Here is a 17,613-nt window from a genome sequence, read left to right as displayed (position 1 = left end):
CCATCTTAATTACATGCCCATAGACCTCAGGGTTCCAGAAAGTCTAAACCACACCAGGTAGTGATCTGTACATGACAACAAAACTGTAGAAGGTTCCTCCACCTGGCACAGAAAACTAGTTCCCAAGTGTGTCCTGTGACATTGGTGGCACCAGATACTTCTTGGGACAGACCCATGGTTGTCATGGAAGACATGAAGTCCTGAGCTCCTCCTGACAGAGTGATTTCCACATAAATACAGTGGCATACACCACATGCATGAGCCCAATTATTTTCAATGGGGCTCAAGCATCCACGCTATTTGCTTTACGCGGGGGTGGGGGTCCAGAATGTATCCCCGTGTAAAGCAAGGGCACACTGTATTGTAATCCCTCAGCACAACTAGCTGAAGTGACCCCAACACCACCACTGGGACCAACTTAGCCAGCTCTAGAAAGGAGACTATTGAGCAGCATGGTTGGAAGAACACCAATAGAATCCCTGTTTTGTCCTGGACACTAATGTTTAAGTAGATGCATTCATATTCAGTATATTGTGGGACATGGCACCTGGTGAGGGAGATAGAATCCCTATAGACCAGGGGTTCTCAAATGGTGGGACAGGACCCCAAGGGGAGTACGGGAGTTGTTCAAGGGGTGGGAGGTACAAAACTTGGAGACTTTGATCCCTCCTTCTCTTCCCAGACTTTTTTGTGTGTAAAGTTTACACATTCATTGAGTTAAAGGGAAGGATGTTGCTGCTCTGAATTCAGTACAGTTCACTTCATAGTAAGTTGGTTTAGGATTATAACCTTAAGTGATACTCAGAATCCATGGTGACCTAGACAGTTGGTTGGACAGTGGTAAATGGGGGCTGGGTGATCAGATCTTGGAGCAAAGCTCATAGTAAAACTTGAGCCCAGATGTAAGTGCGACAGTACCTTCTGTCTTTTTTTGTTTTTGTTTTTTTAAAAACAAAGGATCCTAATTGGAAAGGAACCTAGCAGCCATGGGATAAACTGGCAATCCTCTTACGGTGAGGTAACTTGTTAAAAGCAGGAAGCAGAGGATTAGGAAAGTAAGCTGTAAAATATATTGATGGCTTAATATTTGAGGTAGTACTGTTTTTCTTATTCACTGATTCCCTTGAGTTACAGATGGCCAAATTTGTAGATGATGCAAAGGTATTCAGGATGGTTTAATCCAAAACAATCTTTTAAGAGAGCAATGTTTTATGCAGATTCATACAACTATAGTTAATAGTTTCAGATGAACTGGATGAATGAGTGATTAGCAAATAACAGTGGGCATAGATGCTAAAAGAGGCACATTGGAACACATTATTGACTTTCCTAATCATAAGTAGCCGAGCTCTCAAATGTCTGTAATTAACAAGAAATATACTGTATCTTGAAATCTTAGACTTTGGTGGGTAGCATAGGGCCATCAATATGTTGTTAGACTGCAGTTTCCATCAGTCCTAACCAGCATACTTAATGGTGAAGATTGATAGAAGCTGTAGCTCATCATCATGTAGAACAAGACTTTCCCTGTACAGTGTGAAACCAAGACAGATTTACTGTTGTTATCTGTGCTATGGTGCCATTTAAAATACTGGGTTGGACAGAAGTGTATCCCAGAATAGAAAACATTCTGACCTAACAGATTTCTTTCCCTTTGTATCTCCTCATTCTCTCTTTACCGATCCCCACCCTGGTAATCTAATCCAGTTTAGATAAAACTCTGATGTAATTGATTAACTGTAGGACTCTGAAGATGCCAGTCACAGATGCTGGCGAAACGTCAGGAACAAACTCTTATAGAACATGGCCACATAGCCTGAAAAACCCACAACTGTAGGACTGTTACAACTTATTATTTAGTTAAAAAATCATTATCACAGTATCTGGTGAGGGCTTTACAAAGATTAGATAAATTCAGTGAGATTTAGCAATGACTGTTGGGGATACTTTGCTGTGGTGACCATGTTTTGAAGCGACCATGGATTATTAGATGCCGGTAGAAAATCAGAGTAGCACCATTATGCCTTCCTTGTGATCCTCCCACAATCTTCTGTTAGAGGCCAAGCAATGGTCCTGTAAAGCAATTATTACTATAATACAATAGTAAATCAGCATAATATTAGTTGATATAGTTTTAATGATTGATCCCAGATGACCTGAGCAACACCAGTGATATCTGTATTTCAGGAAGAGTAATAAGTTATTCCTTCTAAAGTTCTTTGATTTTCTTTCCAAAATAATCTCCTTTATTGGAATCACCAAGTTCTGTACACTGTCTATATTTCATATCTGAACTCTTTCCTTCTGTCTCTGTTTCTTACTTTTACCTTTATAACACAACCCAGCATTTCATTTCTCCCATTTTCCCAAAACCTCTCTTTTCTTCTCCACCTCACTATATTCACATGGTAGAATCTCCCAGGATTAACATTTCCAGGCTGGGCAAAACAGATGCCTCAAAGTTGTGGACCCAAATAGTGCTATTGGCCCAAATATCAGAATACTGATTGTGATGTCCTGCCAGGACTATTTGAATCTCCCCCTGCATTTTCTTTCGTGTTGGTTCAGGCCATAAAATATTTTAGTGTAGGAAAATTCATTGTATTAGTTGAGGGAGGAGCTGTAGGATCCCCTGCATTTTTCCAGGTTTGGTTTGCCCTTTCCCAGCATGCTCTGCTTTAGCTTGGGGACAGCCATTTTAGTTACCAACAGCAAGTGAATAAAGGAATTCAGGAGCTGAAAGACCTTGCACCAGCTCCATTGAGAGAGGAGAGCAAACCAAGATCAGACCCAGAAAGATGACATCCTGAAGATTGCTGAAAGTCTGTAAAGTATCTTTTATTTAGAGCTGGGGAGGAGAAAACTCTTTATTTTTGTTCTTTAAATTAAACTTCCCCCTTTTTTGAACTTTACATTCAGCTTCAGAGCCTTTTTGGGTAGAAGAGTTTGATCTCACCAGTGTATCAGCGTTGCACACCCAAACCTGCCACCACCTTTAGTTGGGTGTGTCTTCACACTGATAATGCAAAATGTTTCTCTTCATTCTGAGCTTAGAAAGCATTCCATCCAGTATGTGAGCAAACATCTGTAATGGAAGATGCCATTGTCATTCTTCTAGTTCATTTTGTTGTTGTTGGATGAACTAGATACAGTTCTGGTATTATGGTAAAACATTTAGTAGGGCAACTAAAAAAGACAAACGTCTCAGTGCTACCTTTTGAAGCTGAATTTTTTTCATCAGGTAGAAAGCTTTAAAAACATATTGGAGAAAACTGATTTGAGAACTAATTTTTCTTAAAAACCAAAGGTGAGGCTATTGGTTAGCCCATTTGCTCCTAACATTGCAGTCTTTTGTATGACTGATTAGGAATATGCATTAGTTCCAAATCATATTATCAACCTGTGTGAGTGTTTTTTTTAAAACGATATTATGGTGATAATAAAGTATTTTTATTGTCTTGAGCCGGACCTCTGATTAATATGTCAGCTGTCATATAAAATGCACATGATCTCTGAATGTTATATTTCTGTATGTCATTATGTTAAACCCACCAGTAGCAATTCTGTTTTACACATTGTCAGTTGTCATCCAGCACATCTCAAGAAGAATCTTTCGTATGAACAAGTTTTGCATATTTACAGATATAACACTTGTGAATATAATAATAATAATGATTTTATTTATTTAATTGAGATTACAACAATAGAAACAACATTACACGATAAAAAACTACAATTTCATATAAAATACACTCAATAAAACAGTAAAACCGCTATCAATACAATACAATACAATACATAGACTAAATCATCATTTAAAATACATACCTTTACAAATAGAGGTGGGGTATTTCTAACTCTTTTATAGCAGATAGGGTGGATAGGCCTGCTGGAAGAGGTCTGTTTTAAGTGGATAAATTTATGGATAAATTTATGGATAAATTAGTGACAGGAAGGCTGTAAAACATGAGCTGTATGGTCATTTGATTCACGCCAAAGTGTCTCCGCCTCCTCGCCGGACACCGCTGCCAGAGCCGCGCTTCTGCCGGGCGGCCTCCTCCCGGGGTGTCGGAGGTGCGCAGCTGCGCACCGCCCCGGGAGTGCCGCCCACGGACTGGAAGGGCACCGCTGCGGGACTCTGTTTTGGCTGGCCTTGGCGTTTTGCGGCAGCCGGGAGTGGGCTCTTTAAGGGACACCTGGGGGGAAGGCAAGGAGGAGGCTCACCAGGTGAGAGCGGTGAGCATAAAGCCGGGCGTCCAGACCTTCCTGCCACACCCCCTCCGCCTCCTCGCTGGACACCGCTGCCAGAGCCGCGCTTCTGCCGGGCGGCCTCCTCCCGGGGTGTCGGAGGTGCGCAGTTGCGCACCGCCCCGGGAGTGCCGCCCACGGACTGGAAGGGCACCGCTGCGGGACTCCGCAGCGCTACCACCGCGCAGCTGCGCAACTGCACAGCTCTTATTGGGCTTAGGGAGGTTGTGGATTAGCCTTAGAGCAGAGGATGCCTGAGGTGGCTAACCTCTGCTCTCTGAATTGCTGGAGAAGGGTGGGGGGAGGTTATGGATGTGGGGGATGCATGGGCTGGGGAGGAAGGGGGTAACATCGCCACGAGCGGAGCTCCCATTGAGGTTGTGTGGGGCAGGGGGAGGTATGGCGGTGGGAGAAGGGACTTGCGTTCCAGGGGAAGGCGAGATCGATGCGTCATATCTATCTCTCCTTCCGGTCCCCCTCCCAACCTAAGGGACCTGAGGGTCACTCCAACCGTGCCACAAACCCTGTCGCTGCTCCTGTGCAACGCCAGATCGATCAACAACAAGTCCCACATCCTCCACGATCTGCTGGAGGACCAAAGTTGCGATCTGGCTTGCATTACCGAGACCTGGCTTGGGCCTGATGGGGATGCTGTGTGGGCTCAGGCCCTGCCTGCCGGGTTCTCGGTGAAGGACCAGCCCAGGTTAGGTGGGCGGGGGTGTGTGTGTGTGGCCTTGATACATAGGAACACCGTGTCCCTCACCAGGAACCACATCCATCAGACGTCCTACATCGAGTGTATTTACCTGACCCTAAAAGCGAAGGACAGTCTAGGGATTCTGTTGGTGTACCGGCCACCCCGTGCGCTAACGGACTCCCTTAACGAGCTGACACAGCTGGTCGCTGAACTGATGCTGGAGACGCCCAGGCTACTTGTCCTGGGCGACTTCAACATCTCCCTCACGGCCAGCTATGTTCCACCCGGTGCAGCTCGCGAATTCATGGATACCATGGCGGCCATGGGCCTGTCCCAGCTGATTTTGGGTCCTACGCATTGTGCGGGTAATACTCTTGATCTGGTCTTCTGTTCGGATGCGGAAAATCCGTGGGCGGAAATAATTAATATTTCCCCCCTGCCATGGACGGATCACTTCCTGGTCGAGGCAAAAATCAAGGTCTCTACCCAGATCCCTCCCGGGGGTGGTGGACCTATTAGGATGGTCCACCCTCGAAGGCTGATGGAACCCAAAAGGTTCCAGGAAGCCCTAGAGGGACACATGGTTGGAAGTGACGGTGACTCTGTTGATGCCCTGACTGGTATCTGGAATACCGGTCTCTCGACGGCTATTCACAGCATCGCTCCCAAGCGCCCTCTCAGACCTGCTTCCAAACGTAAGCCCTGGTATACGGAAGATCTCCGGGCAAGGAAGCGGGAACTGCGACGGCTAGAGTACCGTTGGCGGAAACACCTTCGCTTAGACGACAAGACTCTCCTAGCCCAACTGTTAGTGGACTACGGAGAGGCGATACGAGCAGCTAAGAATTCGTTCTATGGTGCTCGTGTCGCGTCCGCGGAGTCGCATCCAGCAGAGCTGTTCAGGGTAGTCAGGGAGCTAACTCAGCTCCCTCCTGCCCTGAACCAGATCCTTGAACCTTCTAAGGCCTGCTGCGACCAATTTAACAACTTCTTCGCGGATAAAACTTCTCGGATAAGCGAAGGTCTTAACGCCGACATTCAAGCAGAACCTAGGGTAGAGGCATCCAGAGCCTCCGTGGACTTTGTTAAACTGGATCGGTTTGAGTTGGTAAGTACCGATGATGTGGACAAGATCCTCGGAAGTGTTCGGAAAACGACCTGCTCTCTCGATCCCTGTCCCTCGTGGCTAGCGGCCCAGGGGGGACCGGCTGTGACTTTATTGTTACGCCGGATTATTAATACATCCTTGAGGGAAGGGCAATTCCCATCTGATATTAAATTGGCCATTGTAAAACCTTTATTAAAAAAGCCCTCCCTCGACCCCCTGGTACATAATAATTATCGGCCAGTTTCACTGCTGCCATTTTTGGGGAAGGTGATCGAGAGGGCGGTTGCAGTCCAGCTTCAGGCGGTCTTGGATGAAACGGATTATCTGGACCCATTTCAAACTGGCTTTCGGGCGGGTTACGGGGTTGAGACGGCCATGGTCGCCTTGGTCGATGACCTCCGTCTGGGCATCGACAGGGGAAGCGTGTCCCTGTTGGTGCTCTTGGACATCTCAGCAGCTTTCGATACCATAGACCATGGTATCCTTCTGGGGCGCCTGGCAGAGGTGGGAATCGGGGGCACTGCGCTCCAGTGGTTCCGGTCCTACCTCTCTGGGAGGTCCCAGATGGTGCCGCTGGGAGACGTGTGCTCCGATGAGAGGGCCCTTAAAACTGGGGTCCCTCAAGGAGCCATTCTGTCTCCCATGCTATTTAACATTTACATGAAACCGCTGGGAGAGATCATCCGGAGACATGGGGCGCGGGGTTATCAGTACGCTGATGACACCCAAATAATCTTCTCTATGTCTCCGACTGATGCAGTGACTGAGGATGGCGTCTCTCCTCTTGTGGCCTGTCTGGAGTCAGTAATGGGCTGGATGAGGGAAAACCGACTCAAGCTGAATCCAGAGAAAACGGAGGTACTCGTGATAGGTTCCCCTGGCCCAGGAATGGCGGTGGTTCCACCTGTCCTGAACGGGATCACGCTCCCTGTGAAGGACTCCGTGCGCAGTCTGGGGGTGCTTCTTGACTCGTCCCTTCACCTGACTGCTCAGGTGAATGCGACGGTCAAGAGCGCCTGTCATCAGCTTCGGCTTATTCGCCAGCTGCGTCCATACCTGGCCCAGAGGGACCTTGAAACTGTGGTACATGCTCTGGTAACCTCGAGACTGGATTTCTGCAACGCACTCTACATGGGGCAACCCTTATACCAAACCCGGAAGCTTCAAATGGTACAAAATATGGCAGCCAGGCTGGTCACTGGTACCTCCAGGGCCAGCCACATTACACCGGTGCTAAAAGATCTGCATTGGCTGCCGATTCGCTTCCGGGCGCAATATAAGGTGTTGGTGATGACCTATAAAGCCCTAAATGGCTTGGGCCCAGGATACCTGAAGGACCGCCTCTCCCCATACATTCCGTCCCGCACCCTCAGAACATCTGGGCAGCAATTACTTAGGGTCCCCGGGGCTAGGCTTGTCTCCACCACTAGGAAGACATTTTGCATCGCCACCCCGGCCCTCTGGAATACGCTGCCCATAGAGCTCCGCTCGGCCACCTCCCTGGCCCAATTTAGGAGGGATTTAAAGACCTTCCTTTTTAGAGCTGCATTCCCCGATTAAAGTCCAATGGGCCTCCTTCCTCTTCACTGGCAAGGGGATTGGCTAATTCGGGGCTTTTCTGTTTTTCTGTTTTTTATTGAACCTGTATTGTACTGATGTTTTTATTGTATTGTTTTAATGTGCTGTTAACCGCCCTGATCTATTGGAAGGGCGGTATATAAATAAAAATTTTATTTTATTTATTATTTATTAAATTGATAAATCATCTGCATTTTTAGAATATAACCATTTATAACAAAATATTAGTTTAAATATTTATAAATATTAACAAGGATGTGCCTGGCTGCCAAAGAGCTTTGAACATCATCATCATCAGTACCTTGAGTTCAGATGTTGGCAGTCCAGGTCTAGACATTGTGGCTTTTATTGATCTGGCTGCTAAATTAAGAAATTCCTTAACCTTGTGCACAACCAGGATTTCTAAGTTCCTTTTCAATATTTTACAAGATCAGCAAAGGCAGCCTCACCTGTGGCAAACCAGGCAATCTTAGTCACCTGGGGTAAGAAAATTGTAAGAGTCTTTGTCCATATATAAATGTTTTGTGATGATAGCTACTGTCAGTGTTTCCAGATTATTCACTTTATTTATTCTACTAGGGTCCATTTCAATTACTTCTTAAGCCTATTGAAGAGTCTCTGTAAGGGACCTCCTTAGAATTTAAAACCAAGTACATAAAGTGTCATAATGAATGCTTTATTACTGTTTTGTTGTTGTGCTGCATGATGTACAATAACATGTTCTGTGTGTGTGTGTGTTTGCCTAGGGGAGAGAAAAAACAAGATGCTTCCAATTTAGACCCCCCCCCCACCATGAATAGCAAAGTTTGTGGGACCTGGAATCCTCTTGTTCCCAGTGGCGCATGATGTGTGTGCTACCGCATTGGTGTGGCTACACGCATGCACTACCATTGGGAACAACTGGGTGAGACCATCCACAAATTCTCTAGTCTGCGAATGGCAACTCTGTGGAAGGGGAGAGCCAACTGTAACAGCTGAGGTCAGCATCGCATACAAACCCTTCATATGCAGTACATGAAGACAGTAGTACAGAGCATCTTAAGAGTATTTATTAGATGTCCCTTGTAGTCTCTCCCAACTCTATTATTCTGTGATTCTATGAAATATGGCAAAAGGTATTATGTGTCAGTAAGAAGCACATATTGTTTCCATAGCTAATACACATTCACTAATCAAGAAATCTCAATTTTCCTTTTAATACAAACTGCTTGTCAGGCTTGAGCATCATCAATGTATAATAATATTGGCATCTTCAGTGTTTATTAACAATGTAGTGTAATATACATTTGCTCAGATGGCAAATTTTAATTTTGCTTATGTTGAATTTGAAGTTAGATGACTAGAAGAGGAATTCTGTAATTAAACCCCTGAGATTTTGGGATCTGGACTTCAGCAGTATTTTAATGACTTCTCTTGAACTTAATTGTGGCTGGAGAGTTGTTGCTGTTTTCATCCCAAGTGAGAGAGTCATATATTAGTAACATACAAGCTTTATTCAGTCAACTTCTGTAGTAAAACAGTATACTCATATTCATGAGGAGTGCAATTTTTATCAAGGAACATAATCTTTTCATGTTGCTACTATTGGTTTCTTCTGTAAACACTTCTAGCTTACTTGTTTCAAATGATGTCACTAAAGTGTTTAGATTTGTGTCATGATTTTAGGGATTAAAAGCTATCCTGGATGTTCTTCTTCAGGTTTTTAATTATGTTCCTCATTTGCTGTCATTCCTTTTAAACAAGGCTCCTGGTTATACAAGGTTCATATGCTGTCTCTCATGCTTAGATTCTGGCCTCTGGAGAGTGCAAGTAACTTGTGCTCTGAAAAGGAACACGATGGCAAGAAACCTCCTATTAAATGTTATTGGTGGTATACAGCAAAGTGGGTTAGAATAATTTGGATACAGGGAAACAACAGATAAGAATCATCGTGACACTTAACGATAGATCGATTCATTTCCTAAAATGGCATTAATTGCCTAAAACACAGTGTGTTTATGGCCAGCCTTATCCAGAAAATTCAGGATCTCTAAAATACATTAACACTTTAAATTATCCTTTTAAAATTCAGTTAACAATAGTAATTACAGCCCAAATACAAATATTTTACTGTGCTTCCCAACACTGCTCAAATATGTTGAATAGCAGTGTTTGAGAGACAGGTGCTGTTTCCTGAGATATTGGTATTATGAGAGAGTGACATCTTTTTTTTTTTTAAGTCCTTGAATCCATACCAGCTGCGAATTGTTTATCCTGTGATCCGGATATACTAACCTTTCCTCATGAAATACTTTTGAAATTAGTCAACTTTTATTGGTCTGTATTAGGAAGTAAAATACTGTGTATTATGTGACTGTATGGTAAAGTACAAAACCGCAGGAAATCCTGTGGCTGAGAGACTACTCAAGCCACACTTTTAAAAAATAAAACAACCTACCCACCTCAACCCAAGACCCCTCCTATGCTTCAGTTGCCAGTGTTTTGCAATATAGCAAAGCATATCCATTCCCCTCCTAAAATAAGACTGCAGTCTTTTACACACTTTTCAGGGAGTTGGGACCCAGTACCTAGCTGAACTTTCTTTTGAATTAATTTGTGTTGAATTGCACTGTTAATAACATACTTTCCTGGCAATATTAGTAACTAATCCTCTTTTTCAATAACTAGGACAATGTTTATCTTACCTTTTATCCAAACTAAAATTGTTAGCTAGGCTAGATTGAGAGATGGAGGTTGTTGGGTCATGGGGATCCAATGAGCCTTGTGCCTGAATAGGGATTTCAGCTGTGGTTCACCTTGTTTTACATTTTGTTCCTGTCCCATGCTGATTTTCATGAGAGCCAACATGGCGTAGTGGTTTGAGTATTGACCGACTCAGGAGACTAGGGTTCCACAGTTATGAAACGCACGGGGTGATGTAGGGCAAGTCATTCTCAGCCTCAGAAGAAGGCTCCTCTGTAGAAATCTTGCCAAGAAATCCCCATGATAGGTTTGCCTTAGGGCTGCCATAAATCGGAAACAACTTGAAGGCACACAACAACAACAACAAAACTGATTTTCATACTACTCCTGAAAGCATTTGACTGTCCACAGTAAAAAAAAATCTGGGTAGTAGACTGAGTGGCTTCTGAGTCTTAAAAAGGAGGTCTCTCCTTAGGAAATGACATCTAATCTACTAGCTTGCCCTGATGTCCTGTTTTTTAAAAAATAATAATTATTATATTAATTTATATGCCACCTTTCTCTCAGTCATGAGACTGAAGGTGGCTAACAACAGCTTTAAAAACAATAGAGATTAAAACAATAAGCTTTAATAAAAATATATACTTTTTTTTTAAAAAAAAATTAAACAATGGTTAAGGTTAAAGAAATTAAACATTACATGACCATCACCACAACCATTTCAAATTTCAGATGTTGATATTACATAACTAGCTTTTGAGAAAAGAAAAAAGTGAAGACTATTGAGAGAATTAAAAAAAAATTAAAAGTAAAAAGTTTTTTTTCAGGTCATTGTCTTTGAAATAAATTATATTCTCCAAAAGAATGCTCAACCTGGCCCTGCTTCATTTCCATGTTGGAAAAGGGGATTCATCCGGAGTAGCATTACAGAGCATCTTCTGACAAGAAGGTTTACTTGAAGCAGCTAAGCAAATAACTGGTTGTGCAAACTTTGAACTAGGGTATTCCCTTTTTGTAAAGTACAATGAATTCCAGTAAGTTCCAGCAAGAGCTATGTTCTTAAAACTAAGGGAAAGAGTGGCCTTTTAAAAGGAATATTCTAGAAATTAAAAAAACTAAGGGAAGATACAGACGGGGAGAAAGGGATGGCGACATGCCGCCCCCTTTTGCCCCCAATGGAGGCCGCGGCAACCAAATGCTAAAAAGAACCTGCTCCTGGCAGGTTGTTCTTAAGGTGTGCGCATGGCGCCATTTGTGCCCTCATGTGTGCTGATGATGTCTGCATGGCATGGCGCGCACATACATCATCATGGTGGGGGCAGGCCATGATGGGCCATGCAGCACGTGGTAGAGCTCGGGAGTGTGCGGACGCTCCACTCTCCTGAGTCCTAAAATCAGCCCCAGGCCAGCGCTTTGCGCCAGTCTGTACCAGGCCTTAGTTTTGAAAACAGAGGATATTTGAACAGCCAGAATCTTTGAAGATATGAGGGGAGAGAAGGGTGGAAACAATTTGCGGTTATGATTTTCAGAAAACTATGTCATGCCATTTCACACCAGGCATTTCAGTGTGGAAGTGAATGATACAACCTAATGGGTTCAGAGTCATGCCAACTTTTCCACTCAGGATTTACAGACTGAGAGCTCTATGTAGTCCTTATTGTAAAACTGCCTGTTTTCTTTGAAATTCTTCTCTGAATTTTTTTTCTTAATGGAGACTTGAACATTGTTGTTCAAATCATTGACTGTAGCCTGTAGAGCCTAGATAGTGACCAAGAGTGTATATTTTAAACAAAATGTATGGAGGAGTGTTTCCAAAGTAAATAATATAAGTGCAATGGTAAGGCAGATCTTTCCAGGCTCACTATTGTCATTCCCTGAATAGAAGGAAGATACACACACACACACACACGTACACATATACGGTCAACCCTTTCCTTACGTGGGGGTCCGTTCCAAACTCCCCCATAAAGGGAAAACTGCATATTCTTGCTCCCCATTGAAAACAATGGAGCATGTGCACACCATGGGCACGCATGCCATTTGTTTTATTGTACTGCTGCTTCAGCATAAGCTGAAAGTCATGTAAGGCATGGCCGCATATGGCGCGAGCTGACTGTATATATAGCATTCTTAATTATTTAGACTGTGTGTTTGATTTGAGGTTTAGTTGTCTTTAAGCTTACTTTTACAGCAATATTTTGCACTGTTTTTCCTTTATAAAGAAAATTGTTTAATATAGTTTATCTATTTGAGGCTTTGTCTTTGTTCCAGCTGTTATCAAGAAGTCATTCTATCAGATTGTAGCAGGGGAGTGAAGAAAAGCTTGACTATCGTTGTTGCTGTTAACTGCCCTCAAGTCAACCCCGTCTCATGGTGACCCTGTGGATCAGACGACTCCAGGACCCCCTATCCACTTCCCTGCTTAGATCCTGCAAATTAATGCCAGTGGCCTCCCTATTTGAGGCAGCATCCACACAGCAGAAATAATCCAGTTTGGCAACACTTTAACTGCCATGGCTCAATGCTGTGGAATTCTGGGAACTGTAGTTTATTGACAGAGTAGATTAAATGCCTCAACAAACTACAATCCTCAGAATTCCATAACACTGAACCATGACAGTTAAAATGGTGTCATACTGGATCATTTCTGCAGGGTGGATGCAGCCTGAGTCTATCCATCTAGTGTGCAGTCTGCCTTTCTTTCGGCTACACTCCACTTTTCCAAGTGAATCATGCCTTCTTATGATAAGGCCAAAGTGTGACAGTCTCAATTTTATTATTTTGGCTTCTAGCGGCAGTTCAGACTTGATCTGTTCTAAGATCCATTTGTTTGTATTTTTGGCTGTCCATGGTATCCTCAGCACTCTTCTCCAGCACCACATCTCAAATGGGTTGATTTTTTTTTTCTTGTCTGCCATCTTCACTGTCCAGCTGTCATATCTGTACATGGTGAGGGGGAATACAATGGTTTGGATGATTTTAACTTTAGTGCTCAGTTGTATGTCTTCACACTTTAGGATCTTGTCTAGTTATTTCATGGTTACCCTTCCCAATCTTAGTCATCTTCTTATTTCTTGACTGCAGTCTCTGCAGAGCAGTCTCTGTTCTGATCAATGTTTGATCCAAAGTATGGGAACTTTTTTCGATTTCTTCATTGTCTAGGTTGAAGTTATGTAGCTCCTCTGCGATCATTAGATTTGTTTTCTTTATGTTCAGCAGTTAGCCTGCCTTTGCTCTTTCTTCTTTAACTTTCCTTATTAATTGTCCCAAGTCTGTGATGGTCTCTGCAAGTATTACAGTGTCATATGCATATCTTAGGCGGGGTACACACTGCCAGAAAGAGGCACCTCCCCGGCGCCTCTTTTTGCTCCGCAGGAGCACTGTATCATCCAAATTGCATGGTGCTCCTGCGGACCAAAAAAGGAGCGCCCATAAGCGGCTCCTCTTTGCGGTGTCGCTGCAGTACCGCAAAGTGCAAGAGATGGAAGTGGTGCAGCTGTGACGTCACTGTTATGTGCCACATGTGGTGGGTGCACTGCAGCTGCGGCGCCCTCGTCACATGTGAGGGCTGCTAGGCGTGTGGGCACTTCGCCCACTAGGCTACCCTCGCATGTGACGAGGGCACCTCAAGGGCCCATCTCTTCCGGGCCTTTGATTGTTGATGTTTCTTCCTCCAATTTTCACTCCTCCTCCTTGTGAGTCTAAACCTGCTTTTTGTATGTTATTTTCTGCCATATAGGTTAAATAAATAGGGTAATAGTGTGCAGCTTTTCCTTACCCCTTTGTCAATTGGGAACCATTCTGTTTCTCCATATTTTGTTCTGGCAGTATCCTCTGTCATCAGCCCTCTTGAGAAACCAATTTTTTTCAGGCTTAGCTTCTACTCCATCAGTATGTAGCAGATAGGGGAAAGGACATTGAGGCCACCCTCAGCTCAGATTGCCTGTATATCACTGCACGTTTCTCATTTCACTTACTTTATTGAAAGGTATTCTGATTTAAAAGATGATGCAAATGATAATGGTGGTGGTGGTGGTGATGATGATAAAGATGAAGAATATCCTACTCCCTACCCACCTTACTGAAAGAGTGTGAAGCTGTAAAAAAACAAATGAGATATGCCAGGCAGGTTTTTTTTTTAAAAAAATATAATCAATATACATATGACAAGTTTCTTGCTTATGGTTATCATTTTGTTCATAAGAAAAGAACCCATTCCTGTTGCTTAGGCAAGCACTTCTACATCAAATGACTGATTAAACCTGCACCTTTTGCTTCCCTATGGTGCTGAAGACTAGGAGGCTTCTTAGCTTTCACTCCTGATGTAGAACAATGCTATCTTGTGGTGAGGGTAAACTCAACCACTTCACCCCTTGAGAGCCTAGGAACCTGATCTCTGCAAAAGCCCAATATATCATTTGGCTAGGGAATTTCTCTGTTATCCCTCCAAGAGGGTTCCTCTAACAGAACCATCACACATACCTATTTTTGCAAACCTTCAGTAGTGTACTGCAGCCTACCATGTATTTTACTCCTATGCATAAAATTCTTAGGGTCACCATAAGTTGGAAAACGACTTTAAGGCACACAACAACAACTATTAGATAGATGTTGCATGTTTACCGTATATGTTATTTCATATTGTAAGCTTAATTACTGTACAGTCAGCTCTTTATATTAAAAAAAATTATCCATGGATTCAACCATTAACATGGAGAAAAGTAAGGTACTGCACTTAGGGTGGAAAAATGAAATGAACAGATATAGGATGGGTGACACCTGGCTGAATGACACTACATGTGAGAGGGATCTGGGAGTCCAAGTAGACCACAAATTGAACATGAGTCAGCAGTGCGATGCGGCAGCTAAAAAGGCCAATGTGATTTTAGGCTGCATCAATAGAAGTATAATGTCTAGATCAAGGGAAGTAATAGGTCCACTCTATTCTGCTCTGGTCAGGTCCCACCTGGAATACTGTGCCCAGTTCTGGGCACCAGAATTCAAAAAGGATGTTGAGAAACTGGAGCGTGTCCAAAGGATGGTGACTAAAATGGTGAAGGGTCTGGAAACCATGCCCTCTGAGGAATGACTTAGGGAGCTGGGGATGTTTAGCCTGGACAAGAGAAGGTTAAGAGGTGATATGATCGCCCTATTTAAATACTTGAAGTGATGTCATATTGAGGAGGGAGAAAGCTTGTTTTCTGCTGCTCCAGAGACTAGGCCCAGAGCAATGGATGCAAGCTCCAGGAAAAGAGATTCCACCTCAACATTAGGAGAAACTTCCTGACAGTAAGGGCTGTTCGACAGTGGAACACACTCCCTCGGAGTGTAGTGGAGTCTCCTTCCTTAGAGGTCTTTAAGCAGAGGCTGGATGGCCATCTGTCAGGTATGCTTTGATTTAGATTTCCTGCATGGCAGGGGGTTGGACTGGATGGCCCTTGTGGTTCCTCCCAACTCTATGATTCTATGGTTTGAAAATATTCCAAAAAGATATACAGTCAGCCCTTTGTTTTTGTGGGGGATCCATTCCAGACCACCACCACCCCACAACAACGGAGACTTGCAGATATTCAAGCCCCATGGGTTTGAATTGGGGCATGTGCCCACAAGGGGCCACGAGTGCACATGGCCATTTTAACCCCCTCTGTTCGTTTTTCTCAAGTAAGCAAGGGTCGTGGATATGAAGTCCGCAAAAAGGAGGGGCAACTGTACATTCCAAAAAAACCCCTAAAGCTTGATTTTGCTACTTTATATAAGGGACACAGTTTCACCCTTCTGTTGTATGATTGTTGGTCACTGTGCAGGGAAGATGCTTATAATAAGCATGACAAGCCAAATGGCAATTTATATGTAGCAATACAATTTTAAACTTTTATCTTTTTTTATAATAAATATTTTTTATAATAAATTATAAATGTTTGAAGAATAGGAAAAGATGTAGGAATAAAATAACTGAACAAATGGAGACAGTGAATTAAGGATTTGGATAGATAAGTGTGCAGCATTGGTAGATTGTACTTCCTGCTTTTTTTGCTCAGTTGCCAAACTGGTTTGGTTCCATGCTACTGTTACTGAATTTTGTGTGTGTGTTAGCTTAGTGGCATGGTTGGATAGATGGCCTAAATCAAAGAATGTCATTTAAAGGTTAAGAATAAAAATATATCCACCCCTGGAATTTCTGCTAGCAAAGGTCAATGAGTGAGACACATCTCTAATTTATATTCATTTTATTCTGATAAAAATATTTTATTTTCAGCCTTGCAGCATTGCTTTGTTTTGATATGGAACATATATTTTCTCTGTGCCTGTAGGGAACGGTAGTGATGAGTTTGTTGGAAAGGCAGAGAAAGTTAGTGGTACAGAGTTCTTGACTATACATGGGATGAAAATGCAGCTCAGTTTTAAGAGGCACTCCAAGGGGCAGTGCCAATGTATTTTGTTAACTGAATGTCCCGGGAGTGCCTATTGAAGGCTATAAGAATTTTTTTCTACTCTCTGTAGGGCTTGCAGCTTGATTAAATTTAGGGGGTGGGAGGGAGAAACTCTGAGAGTTATATTGAAGAATATATATTTCATGTTTGGGCATAATACAAAGAGAGGGTATATTTGTGGGTTTAAGAAATTGTTAATATAGCTGTTGAAAACTAATGGCTACAGATGGTTTACTCACAAATTTAGAATGAAATTTACTAATTGTAGACTTTGCACCTCCATATTCTTGCAAAGATATGTAGAATGAGTCTAAAGAACATTGCTAGTTTAAAGGCAAAGCTGATGAATTAATTAAACATATCTTCTAATTCCTGTTCTGATGCTTCAAGTAGGAAGACCCCCTACTTCATATAGTTTTGGATTTCCCCATCCCTTTAGGACACATGGGGATAGAATAGTGGCTGGCTTGGTTAGATTATGCTCTATTAATTCTAGACCACAGAGGGTTGGTGGGTCTCTTTTTTCTAAATTACTAAAGGCTCTGGTTGTTTGGTCTTGAAATCTGTATCTTAGCTTCAGTGTCGTCATCTGGAGCAGTGGTTCCCAACTTTTGGTTCTTCATTTGTTTCTGGCTTCAGCTCTCAGAAGCCTCAGACAAACTTGGCCAACAGTCAGGAATTATGGGAACTGAAGACAAAAGGTTGGGAAGTGCTCAGTTGTATGTCTTCACACTTTAGGATCTTGTCTAGTTATTTCATGGTTGCCCTTTCCAATCCTAGTCATCCTAGGAAGTTATCATTCTGAATCTAAGAAATTCTGATTTATCTTAATTATGTTCAGTAGGAAAAAACAGACTTCATAATCAAGT

General features: G+C 43.0%; 1 protein-coding gene across 12 annotated transcripts in view; it reads left to right on the top strand.

Annotated features, from left to right (window-relative positions):
* The window catches only part of LOC149310679 (serine/threonine-protein kinase MRCK alpha), a 283,756-nt gene that overhangs the window by 19,248 nt on the left and 246,895 nt on the right, over nucleotides 1-17,613 (top strand). The window lies entirely within an intron of this gene.

Source organism: Sceloporus occidentalis, unplaced genomic scaffold (genome assembly GCF_023333645.1).
Source record: "Sceloporus occidentalis isolate IW3139 unplaced genomic scaffold, rSceOcc1.0.p SCAF_6, whole genome shotgun sequence".
Taxonomy (NCBI): Eukaryota; Metazoa; Chordata; class Lepidosauria; order Squamata; family Phrynosomatidae; genus Sceloporus; species Sceloporus occidentalis.
Note: the sequence above shows the minus strand (reverse complement) of the source record. Positions and strands in the feature narration are given on the sequence as shown.